This window comes from Pelophylax lessonae (genome assembly GCF_965119305.1).
Source record: "Pelophylax lessonae genome assembly, chromosome: 4".
NCBI classification, from domain to species: Eukaryota; Metazoa; Chordata; class Amphibia; order Anura; family Ranidae; genus Pelophylax; species Pelophylax lessonae.
Genome location: NC_138771.1, coordinates 305497935 through 305510284, shown reverse-complemented (window position 1 = coordinate 305510284; position 12350 = coordinate 305497935). Strand labels below are relative to the sequence as shown.

Below are 12350 nucleotides of genomic sequence, written 5' to 3'. Positions count from 1 at the left end.
ACTGTCCTTCTCTGTCCCCACAGCACTGTCCTTCTCTGCCCCCTGCCTTTAGCCCCCCACAGCACAGTGTCCTTCTCTGCCCCACTTCAGCCCCCACAGCTCTGTCCTTCTCTGCCCCCTGCTGTTAGCCCCCCATAGCACAGTGTCCTTCTCTGCCCTCTGCCTTTAGCCCCCACAGCACTGTCCTTCTCTGCCCTCTGCCTTTAGCCCCAACAGCACTGAGCACTGTCCTTCTCTGCCCTCTGCCTTTAGCCCCCAGCCCCCCATAGCACTGTCCTTTTCTGCCCCCACTTCAGCCCCTACAGCACTGTCCTCTGTCCCAGTTCTCACATGAGTCTCCTGACCCACATGTCTATAAATGCTTGTGCTACAGCCTCCTGATAATCCGTTTTTCAGGTAATCGCCTGTAACAACAGCAATCACCCCATGCTGTTCTTCCTCCTCATTTTCCAGCTCCACAGACGCACAGCTAAACTGGATTACAGCTTTGTGTCACCTGGAACTTCCCACCTCTCTTCAAGTATATCAGGAACCTGATACTCTCCTCTTCTTCTCTAGCCGCAGCGCGGCCAGCGCCAGCAAGACAGTGTCACTGTCTTTTAAAAATGGCACCAGCTGTCGCCAGTACGTCACTGCGCATGCGCCCGCCCAGCCGGAAATAGGCAAGCTTTTCTGAGCCCGACAGGCTTCGGAACGGCGCATGCGCAGTTGAGTGGCGGCCGTTCTGCCATCTTTTTTTACGGGCGCCGCTGCCCGTAATGGGCAATTACGGGCCGCCCGAAAATGGGCTAAAATTTACGGGCTGCCCATAAATCTATGGGCGGTTGGCAACACTGGGCGGAGATTAATTATCTTGAGTGGGCAGAGCTTCAGGGAAGTGGGTGTGGTAAGTAATTGATAGCTGTGCTGCAAAGTGTCCCTGGTTATTTTTTTTTTTAAATGTTGGCAACTATGATATAATCTCAAAGTCAGATGATATTAAAGGGTCTGTCCACCGAACACCCCCTGGTTGCAAAACAATAATTCTATTCAAATATGTATTCTTACAGAAAAAAAATTACCTTTTATTCCTCTCAGCCTCCTCCAAATCTCCAAATACCTTTTTTTTAGCTGCTGTGATCTGACTTCCTGTTAGGGAGTGGCTACATTTGTTCTCCATGGTCCTACTGTATGTAGCAATGTACCCTCTCTTGCTCACTCCCAAGACTAAAGGCTATGGACTATGGGATTTGTAGTGTGCATAGAACATTGCACATGGCCAAAAAGTAGTGGATGTGTATGAATTATTTTTGGAGAAAAGGGGTTTTATTTAGTTTACTATTGCTGTGGACTTACTGGCAGGTTACGCAGGCTGGACTTGCTGTCATATAACACGGCCAGGTTCACACAGACAAGCATCAAACCAGCAGAATCCCAGACAGTCAGAGAGAGATCATATCAGCTGCAAATGAGCTTTGTGCTACCAAGTGCCATTCCACAGCCATCTGCTGCATCCAGCCTAACAACTATCTGGATGTAAGTTACAGCCACTCAGGACTTACCCAAGCATACATCGGGCTCTATCTCAGTATATGCATAGTGATTTTACAAGCTGCTTTTTGGATTGCCATACTGCATACTGCTCATTTCCCATTGTTACCAACTATTTTGCAGGGTATCTGGGTCCAGTATTCCATCATCAGTGGGGGTATTGGAAAGAAGAGGATCACTGGCAGTTTTTTTTTTGTTGGGGAGGGGGGGGGGGGGGGTGCAGGTAGGGAGAACAGACACCACTGTGTGTGAAGGTGGGGGCCAGAGGGGAGTACAGAGAGAAGGAAAATAGGTGGGTGGGAGGGGGGAGAGGTTATAAAGCCCTATAAATTATAAATATATGCATTTTATACTATTTTCATACTAATGTGCACTAATTCATATTTTGTATTACCCAAGTAGGTGTCCTATCTGTTTCCTTTTCTTTTTGATACATGGTTGCAAATTGGAGACATCTCCCCAGAGTTTTTGGATTTCTGGCTTACAGCACACTGGAGTAGCTCACGGGTATCTGCGTTTTGTGTATAGAATATTATTTAGTTTCACTTTAAACACCTATTGGATTCTTATTTCCCTCAGAGACTTTAATTCCAGTGAGATCTGTGCTTACGTTATGTATCTAGATCAGCATACCTGTGGTGGACTGGTGGTCTTACTTATTTATCTAGATCAGCATACCTGTGGTGGACTGGTGGTCTTACTTATTTATCTAGATCAGCATACCTGTGGTGGACTGGTGGTCTTACTTATTTAATATTAAGGAACATGAAACAGGGGGAGATGGAACAAGCAAAGGTGGCTGGGAACACCCTAAAACTATCTAGATCAGCATACCTGTGGTGGTCAGTATGAGGGGGTCCCACTCTCCTTGATGGATTCCTATTTATTTAATAATATGAAGCATGCAACACGGGTAGATGCAACAAACAAAGGTGGCTGGGAACACCCTAAAAATTACACATAGACATGAACGGTCAGTAATTATTTACAAGGAAACGGGTATGTATTGGGATTATAATGGTGCCAAAAAATATATATAGAAAGCAAAACAGTTAAAATTTACATATTTTATTTAGTACATGGTTAAAAAAGTCAATTTGTTAAAAGGAAATTGTTTACACATGCCTATTAGATAGTCACAATTACATGTTGCATAAGTGGTTGTGGTATATTGTTTTATCCCGACATGTTTTGCTTATATTGGCTTCTGCAGGGGATTTGAAGACCACTACTAGTCAAACGTCTACAAAAAGACAAAAAACATATGTGCAGCATAATCAATTATTATTTGTAACTACATAGTATAGCATAATAGATATATTTACAGTTATGCATATTTATATTTAGTTATTCACATTAATTCTGTCCTAACCATCCAAGCTTACTTAGTAAACCAGCCGTGCGAGCCTGCCACACCATCCACACCCAAAGGGGAGGGGGCAACCTTGTAACTACAGGAGGCACAAAAAGGACCAAGCTAGAATAGGCAATAGGTAAGCGGTAAGCATTGCATATATCTTGGGCATATATAGTATATGTACCACTACTAGCTCGTTAGCCTTGTAAAATTACTCACATATCCATAATTGGCAATGGATTTAACGTGAGGGCGCCTAAATGTTATGTCAACTGCCAGCAGCAAAACTGAAATAGAAAGGAAAGGGAGGAAATAGTCATCCAATGTCATAAAAACACAAATAACTGTATTATTTGCTGTGTAATGTTCATATAAATAAATATATGCAGTAGTACGTATATGGTGCACCAGAATATACAAGCATTTATATGGATGTATATATACAAGCATATATATGGATGTATATATCTATCAAAGTATATATATATATATATATATATATATATATATATATATATACACATATATATAGATGTAGGCACTTCAAAACAGCAATCTAATTTTTGTTTTTGTTTACAATAAAGTATAAATGTGTGTACATTAAAGACAGACTATTATAGTTTTACGTGGAGATTAAGCCCCCGTTCACATTAGGTCGCTCCAACTTAGGGGGCGACCTGTGAAGTCGCGTGCAGCGCGACTTCAGCGCGACTTGCACGGACTTCATATAATGAATTTCTATGCAAGTCGCCTCCAGGTCGCCCCGAAGTAGTACAGGACCCTTTTTCTAAGTCGGAGCGACTTGTGTCGCTCCTATTAGAACGGCTCCTGTACTACACAGTGGGAGCGGGTCGCCTGACAAGTCGGATCAATGTGAATGGACAATTATTGGGAGCTCCCTGTTGCATAATGTAGGTATCTAGCAAAGCTTGGCTATACAGAAATTTCTATTCATATTACTATGCCTATCACATACTATGCATATCCCAAAAATCAAACAAAGTAGGCAAACTACCAGTATCCATAATGCAGCAGAATGTTACCAAAAGGTTCTATCACATAAGTAATGTAAAGTATTCTATGGATGTACATAGATATTACACCAATTGGCCAAGGCAGTGTGTAGCAATTCTCACCTATTATAGCAAAGCAGCAGTACAAAGGTCGCCCTCATTGTTCCAGCAAAAGCAAGGCTGGAAGTGCTGGCCATTTATGCATCCCACTAAACCGGTGTTCCGTGAAAAAACCATACCCGTGAGAAAACCATACCCTCGTCACTTCCGGTGCTCCTACGGAGGGTATGGATTTCTCACGCTAGTTACACTTGCGGCGGGTACATTAAAACAGCTCCTCTGCAACATGGCTCATCTCCGCTCCTTCCCCTCTCACTTCCCTGCTCTCAGGTAATAAATATAAAAGCGGATCTCGGAGCCGAGATCACCGTCATTTACATCTCATACACCCGCCGCCGCTTTTATATTTATTAGGCGAGATCAGGCAAGTCACAGGGATAGGAGAGGAGATTATTGATGTTGCAGCCAAGCTGTTTTAATGTTAGCACCGCAAGTATAACATTACACACAGTGCCATGATAATTTCCTACCCTCCGAGCATGCGCACTTGTCAAATTCTTTGCTGTTCAATTACGTATCCGGGGCTCTGAGCATGCGCACTGCTGCGCTGCTCAGCTGTTTGAGACAGGAAGTGACGAGGGTATTGAAATCTAACGAGGTATGGAATTCTAACGTTACACCGGCGTCTGACGTCATCAGCTGAGTGCGGACATGACAGTGCCACCGCACATGCGTTGCTGTCTAAAGAGGCTCTGCTGACTACAAGCCCCATAAGGCGTAGCGGGGAGGCCTGGCGGGATGACGTGTCAATGGTGGAAAGTAGTATTCCATTGATGGACAAATGGGTCCACCAGTGACGATAAGTCTGCTCCGTCAGACCCTCTGTGCATGGCAAAACAGCCTGCAGCTGGATCCGCTAGTGTTTGGCAGCTCTGTGTCGCAGGCAAGGATGACATTAACCCTAACCTTGCCATATAGTGACAGAGTGAAAAGGGGATGGGATCAACCAGGCATGAGCAGGCACGCACTAAAAAAGGGCACCACTAAGATGTAAATCTTGCAGGTGCTCAGGGCGTCCGTCCAGTCACAATTGGCACCACCATCACCCCAAAAGGGGCGGGCAGGCATGGAAACAGATCCACCCATGGCAGGGCAGCTAAAGTAGGGCTACATTGGCATCACACACTTTGACACGCATTTATACTTTATTGTAAACAAAAAAAAAAATGAGATTGCTGTTTTAAAGTGCCTACATCTATATATATAAATGCTTAGATAGATATATACATCCATAATGATTGTATATGCTGGTGCACCATATATGCACTACAGCATATTTATTTATATGAACATTACACAGCAAATAAGAAAGTTATTTGTACTTTTATGACATTGGATGACTATTTCCTCCCTTTCTTTCCTATTTCAGTTTTGCTGCTGGCAGTCGACATAACATCTAGGTGCCCTTACGTTAAATCCATTGCCAATTATAGATATGAGAGTAATTTCACGAGGCTAACTAGCTAGGAGTGGGACATACACTATATACGCTTTAGATATATGCAATGCTTACCTCTTACATATTGTCTATTCTAGCTTGGTCCTTTTTGTGTCACCTGTAGTCACAAGGTTGCCCCCTCCCCTTTGGGTGTGGACGGTGTGGCAGGCTCGCATGGGTGGTTTACTGAGTAAGCTTGGAATGTTTAGGACAGTATGAATGTGAATAAATAAATATAAATATGCATAACTGTAAAGATATCTATTATACTATACTATGTAGGTACATATAATAACTGATTACGCTGCACATATGTTTTTTGTCTTTTTGTAGATGGTTGACTAGTAGTGGTCTTCAAATCCTTGAAGAAGCCAACATCGGCGAAACATGTCGGGATAAAACAATATACCACAACCACGTATGCAACATGTAATTGTTACTATCTAATTGGCATGTATAAACAATTTCCTTTTAACAAATTGAATTTTTTTTAACCATGTACTAAATAAAATATGTAAATTTTAACTGTTTTGCTTTCTATATATTTTTTTTGGCACCGTTATAATCACATTACATACACGTTTCCTTGTACATTATACTTTGGGGATGATGTGCATGGTATAGTATTGCCACCTAACAAGAAAACATTTTTTTTTTTCGGTCAGTAATTATTGCAGTAAATCTTCATGTTGGTGTGTCAAGCTAAAAGAAGCCAAGACTGACTCAAAGTACCAGACGCTGTCTAAAGAAATAATTTACTTTTGGGAGGAGTGGTTCTTTAAATAGGCTAATGATTGTTTGAAGGCTTTGAGTGTATAGCAAAGAATGATCTAGCTTCATGAAAACACTAAAGGCTTGTACACATGATGAAAATATCGGACTAATGATCGTCCATTTTTTTTTGCATGATAGTCTCATATCAAAAATGAAGAGGTCACTCAACTTACGAAAATTCTCATACAACAAAATACAACTTCAGAAATGATGTATTGTATTGTATAGTAATATATTCTTTAGTTACTGAGCATGAAGAGTCTTGTTCTTCTGACTTTTTGCAAACGAAAACTGTAGTGATTAAACGAATATCATACGATCTGGTATTGTACCAGAAAAATATTTGTGTTTGTCCGGATGAATTGTTGTGATCGGCTCTTGAAAGCTGTGTACTAATGATCGGATTATCATACGATTACTTTAAAAGAGGTATTTTTCGTCCGATTTTCTGATCGTGTGTACTAGGCTTTAAGATTCTTTCACACTGGCGGCAATGCTCACCAGGGTCGGTATAGTAGTGGCTGGCAGGCCTTTAGGAGTTTCTAAAAAACAGTATGTATGTATAGTTCCGTGCTCACATACCTTACCGACAGTGGCGGCTGGTGCTCAAAATTTTGGGGGGGGGGGCGCAAAAAGAAAAATGTAATAGGTATTGCTTTGCGGCAAAAAACGCGGTAAAAAAATTGCGTGACTTTGAGGTCATGGTACAGGCATGGCACAGGTGATGGTATATGCATGGCACAGGTGATGGTACAGGCATGGCACAGGCATGGCACAGGTGATGGTATAGGCATGGCACAGGCATGGCACAGGTGATGGTATAGGCATGGCACAGGTGATGGTATAGGCATGGCACAGGTGATGGTACAGGCATGGCACAGGTGATGGTATAGGCATGGCACAGGTGATGGTATAGGCATGGCACAGGTGATGGTATAGGCATGGCACAGGCATGGCACAGGTGATGGTATAGGCATGAATAAAAGCAAATTTATGCAGCGCTAGCAACAAATTTGTGATAAAAATTAATTAAGATGAAACCAATCATATAAATTCAATATTAATAAAATATATCGATCACTTTAAAGTGCATAAATATTCTATAATGATAAAATATAGTGCATGATTAAACTCAAAATTAATAAATATAATTTCCAAGTGAAAAATTTAAAGTGCATAAATAAATATAATTTGCATTAATAAATATAATTTCCAAGTGAAAAAATTAAAGTGCATAAATGGTGAAATACAGTCCTTATTGATGATCCGAAAAGGTGCCAAAGTGCCAAGTGAATAAGGTGCTTGTGAGGTGAAGGTGCCCTCTTGGTTCCCCACTCACCGGAATTAGATTGTATAAAAGCCCTTGGTTTTATTGCACATTTGCCCAGGATCTGATGTGGGATTCCTCCGATGTGAACTCCGTGTTGAAATCGTCCCCGATATCACCATTAAAAGAAAAGAGGGCCATACATCGTGAAGTACGTAAGGTGTATTTTATTTCCCCAAAAGCGATTTAATACTTACAAGATAAAAATGAAAAAATGGCATATAGCAAACAAAGCGAGTGGCGCCGCTATTAGCGTGCGTTCCACATACAAGAAGTTCCCGACCGGAAATGACGTTACGTCCGCAACCGGAAGTGTGTCAACGCGTTTCGCCGTCACACACAGCGTCTTCAAAGGACATCACTTCCTGTTGACAGAGGCTCTTTATACCATAGCCTCTCATACATCATATCCGGATTTATTTAGGAACGTAACTTTACTTATCTAAAATTCATTAGTCATATGTCCACTATTGGTCTAGCGATATTAATCAACTATACCAGAAATTGCAAATAAACTTATTTAATGATTTTAAAATTACATGGACGTTTACTATATCCGGGCGTAACTTCCTGTTTACAAATATAGAATCCTATTATACACTCGCAATATACAATCATCATATTAATATACAATAAAACCTATAGAGTTCAAACTATTAAGATTCCTAGTGCCATTTGACTATTTGAGATATTAAGTTTGAATTATTATTATATTGTACTATATTAAGGTATATGGATAAAGTAAAATACTTGGCAATAATAATGGTATTAAAATTTATTTATATTATATTATATAATTTATATAACTATATAATAATTAGCAATAAGAACAGTAATAAAATTTATTTATATTGTCAGGGGTATAATAAATTACCATGTTATTAAAACAACTTTTATTAAATATATTAAAAAATGTTAAAACATAAATTGTTAAAACCAAAGAGAGGAGGCAAAAACATAAATAACTATTTTTAAATTAATTAAGGAGAGTTCTATGGAGCAGAAGGAGGTTATTAGTCTTATATATTTTGTTAAAATTAACATAGAGGAATATATATATATTAAATTATTATTTTCAGGCTAACAAATATTTTTCATTAAAAAACATTATAAAATGTAATTTAAAGGAGGGTGAGAAATTAATAATATTCAGTAATTTTCATAATTATTCTACCAATCAGATAAGTCAGAGAAGGCATTATTATAAATCTAAGATATATAAAAATTATTTAAAGGAGGGTGAAAAATTGATAATAATCAGTAATATTTCATAATTATTCTACCAATCAGATAAAAAGCAGTTCACATCTACATCCACATTAAAACCTTTGGGCTGGAGTGTTTCCAACCGGTGAATCCATTGTGTTTCGTTTTGTGACACTGCTTGCTTTAGGTTACTACCTCTCCAATGGGGTTCAATTTTATCAATTGCACAAAAGGATAATAAGGTTGGATTACTTTGGTGGACCAGTTTAAAATGGTGGGACAGACTGTGGTTTTTAAAACCTATAAACCTATAAACCTATAATGGTATAGGCATGGCACAGGTGATGGTAGGTGATGGTATAGGCATGGCACAGGTGATGGTATAGGCGGCATGGCACAGGTGATGGTATAGGCGGCATGGTACAGGTGATGGTATAGGCGGCATGGTACAGGTGATGGTATAGGCGGCATGGTACAGGTTATGGTATAGGTGGCATGGTACAGGTGATGGTATAGGCGGCATGGCACAGGTGATAGTATAGGCGGCATGGCACAGGTGATGGTATAGGCGGCATGGTACAGGTGATGGTATAGGCGGCATGGTACAGGTGATGGTATAGGCGGCATGGTACAGGTGGTGGTATAGGCGGCATGGTACAGGTGATGGTATAGGCATGGTACAGGTGATGGTATAGGCGGCATGGTACATGTGATGGTATAGGCGGCATGGCACAGGTGATGGTATAGGCGGCATGGCACAGGTGATGGTATAGGCTGCATGGTACCGGTGATGGTATAGGTGGCATGGCACAGGTGATGGTATAGGTGGCATGGTACAGGTGATGGTATAGGCGGCATGGTACAGGTGATGGTATAGGCGGCATGGCACAGGTGATGGTATAGGCGGCATGGTACAGGTGATGGTATAGGCGGCATGGTACAGGTGATGGTATAGGCGGCATGGCACAGGTGATGGTATAGGCGGCATGGTACAGGTGATGGTATAGGCGGCATGGTACAGGTGATGGTATAGGCGGCATGGTACAGTTGATGGTATAGGCGGCATGGTACAGGTGATGGTATAGGCATGGTACAGGTGAGGGCACAGGTCGGCTTCAATCACTTACCTGCTCTCCTCCTGGGCTGCCTGCGAGACGTCCACGGCGCTGCTCCTCTCCTCGAGTCCTCTTCTTCTGACGGCGGCGGGATTCCGGGAACCGTCCACAGCGCTGCTCGTCTGGTCCTCTTCAGTCTTCTGGTCTTCCGATCAGTCCGGGCGGCGGGAAGGAGATCGGGCGGTGACGGTGCGTGACTGACGCACGCACCGGCACCGCCCCCATTGCGACGTCGGCGGGGTCAGCAATCGGATGTCCTGAATGATGATTGGTCCAGGCTGGAGACTGGACCAATCACAGCCAGGATATCATGAAAGTGGGGGTGTCCTAACGCTATGACCTGCGCCCAGGTTACGCCCCCAGAAGGCAGCCAATCGGCGCCTCTTCTGGGTCGTAAACCCCACCCCCCCATAGCCACCACATAGGCCGGCGAACACGATTTTTTTTTTTAAACTTTATTGTTCTTTTTGTAATTTTTTTTTTTCCTTTTTTTTAGGGGATGCACAGGCCGCCACTGCTTACCGACCTATCAATAATAAACATGAACAATCATAACACCATAAAATCTCCCATAGTGAAAAATTGCAACAATTCAATAAAATAATGTTTGAAACAAATAATAAACACACGGGTCGCCAGAACTAGTCCCTATTAGAAGATTTCCCCTCTATTACTGTTCTGGGATCAAACCAACATTCTAATTTTTTTTAACTTTCACTTTCGGTGATAACAATAAGTGCCGGCTCACATTGGTGCGATGCGGGAACCCTGCGAATCCACTGCGGGTTCCCACATCACACCCGACTCGCAGGCAGCTCACACTGCCATATGCGAACTGCTGGGAGTGTCAATACAAAGTTAACGACACCAGATCAGTTCGCATATCGCAGTGCGAACTGTCGATTCGGACAGGAATTGGATTGCATAGATGTGAACACCCATGCAATCCGATTCTGGTGCGGACCAAAAAAAGGGTCCTGTGCGACTTTTGTCTGAATGCCATACGAATTCAGCCATACAATCTGCATGGCTGAATTTGCATCGCACAGACATCGCATGTGATTTGCAGAGCAGTGTGGTGCGAATCACATGCAATGTTTTATATCGCTATAGTGTGAACCCGCACTAAAAGTTAATATAAGTTATGTGCTGTGAAAAAACAATAAAAAATGTAAAAGATAAAATCTCAATTTGTTCTAGTGCCATTCATTATATTTCTCCTCAGTGTCCCGAACTATAATACTCTGTAATAATAATCTATAATAATCAGAATACTCTGATTCCTACTGTATTAAAGTGTATTGTATTTGTACTGCCTACCATCAAGTTGTAAAGCGCTGCGTAAACTGTCGGTGCTATATAAATCCTATATAATAATAAAATTTATAATAATAATATTAATACACCTCCATCCATGAGCAACATTGTGCTAGTACAGTTCGAACCAACCATGTGTAAATAAAAATTTTCTCTTAAGAAATGTTTATTTATCAAGTGGACAGGCTTTAGGCATGCCTGCCAACTGTCCCGTTTTTCCCGGGACAATCCCGGCAAATATGAGCCTGTCCCGGGTAATTTTTTTTTTTTTAATTTTGTTCCACACAGTGTCGCTCTCACCCCAGCTATGTGTTGTTGTTCTGGCAGCAGGTTGTCTCTCTCTCGGTGCCCGCTCACTCTTCTCGTCTGTCGCAAATTTAACGTGTCACCGGAGCCAGGGTGTCAGCATGGTGCACTTTCTGAAATCCGCCAGCAGGGGGAGGCAGAACACCTTCCGACAAGCTGACACTTTAGAATTGCAGGGAATTGTGATGGGAATTTTAAACTTTAGGCAGAAGTAGTGCAGCTGAATGGGAGAATTATTCCAACTCTGCTACTTTGGCCTCAAGTTTTCAATTTCCTGTAATTCTCTCTTTATGAAGTAGACCCTATAATCTGATAAGTAGGCAGAGATTAATTATGCAGAGTGGGCGGAGCTTCAGGGAAGTGGGTGTGGTAAGTAATTGATAGCTGTGCTGCAAAGTGTCCCTGGAAATTTTTTTCAAATGTTGGCAACTATGGCTTTAGGGTCGAAATTACCTATATGTATCCAGGGAGTGGAAGAGAAAAAAGGAATGCGGAGGAGTGGTTTGGAATATTAGGCTGTTATTGACCCACTTATTAATTTAAAGGGTCGCTAATTCTGGTCAGTGTGTGTGTGTGTGTGCGTGCACACCAGCAGTGAGCATGGAGGTGTGTTGTTCTTCCTGGTTATTAGCGAGAAACACTGTGTGACATCAGCAAGAGAGAAATAGACATTATTTTATTGATTTATTGCAATTTTTTACTATGGGGGATTTTATGATATTTGATTGCTTGTGTTTAGTATTGATATATTGGTATTTGGTAAGGTATATAAGCGCTATACAGTGTATACATATTGTATTCTAGATCAAGGGTCACCCCTAAATAGGGGGTTATCATGGTGCAGTGC

At 41.5% G+C, this 12350-nt stretch overlaps 1 protein-coding gene across 1 annotated transcript in view; it reads left to right on the top strand.

Annotated features, from left to right (window-relative positions):
* Positions 1-12350, top strand: part of ANO4 (anoctamin 4) — a 339157-nt gene that overhangs the window by 34728 nt on the left and 292079 nt on the right. The window lies entirely within an intron of this gene.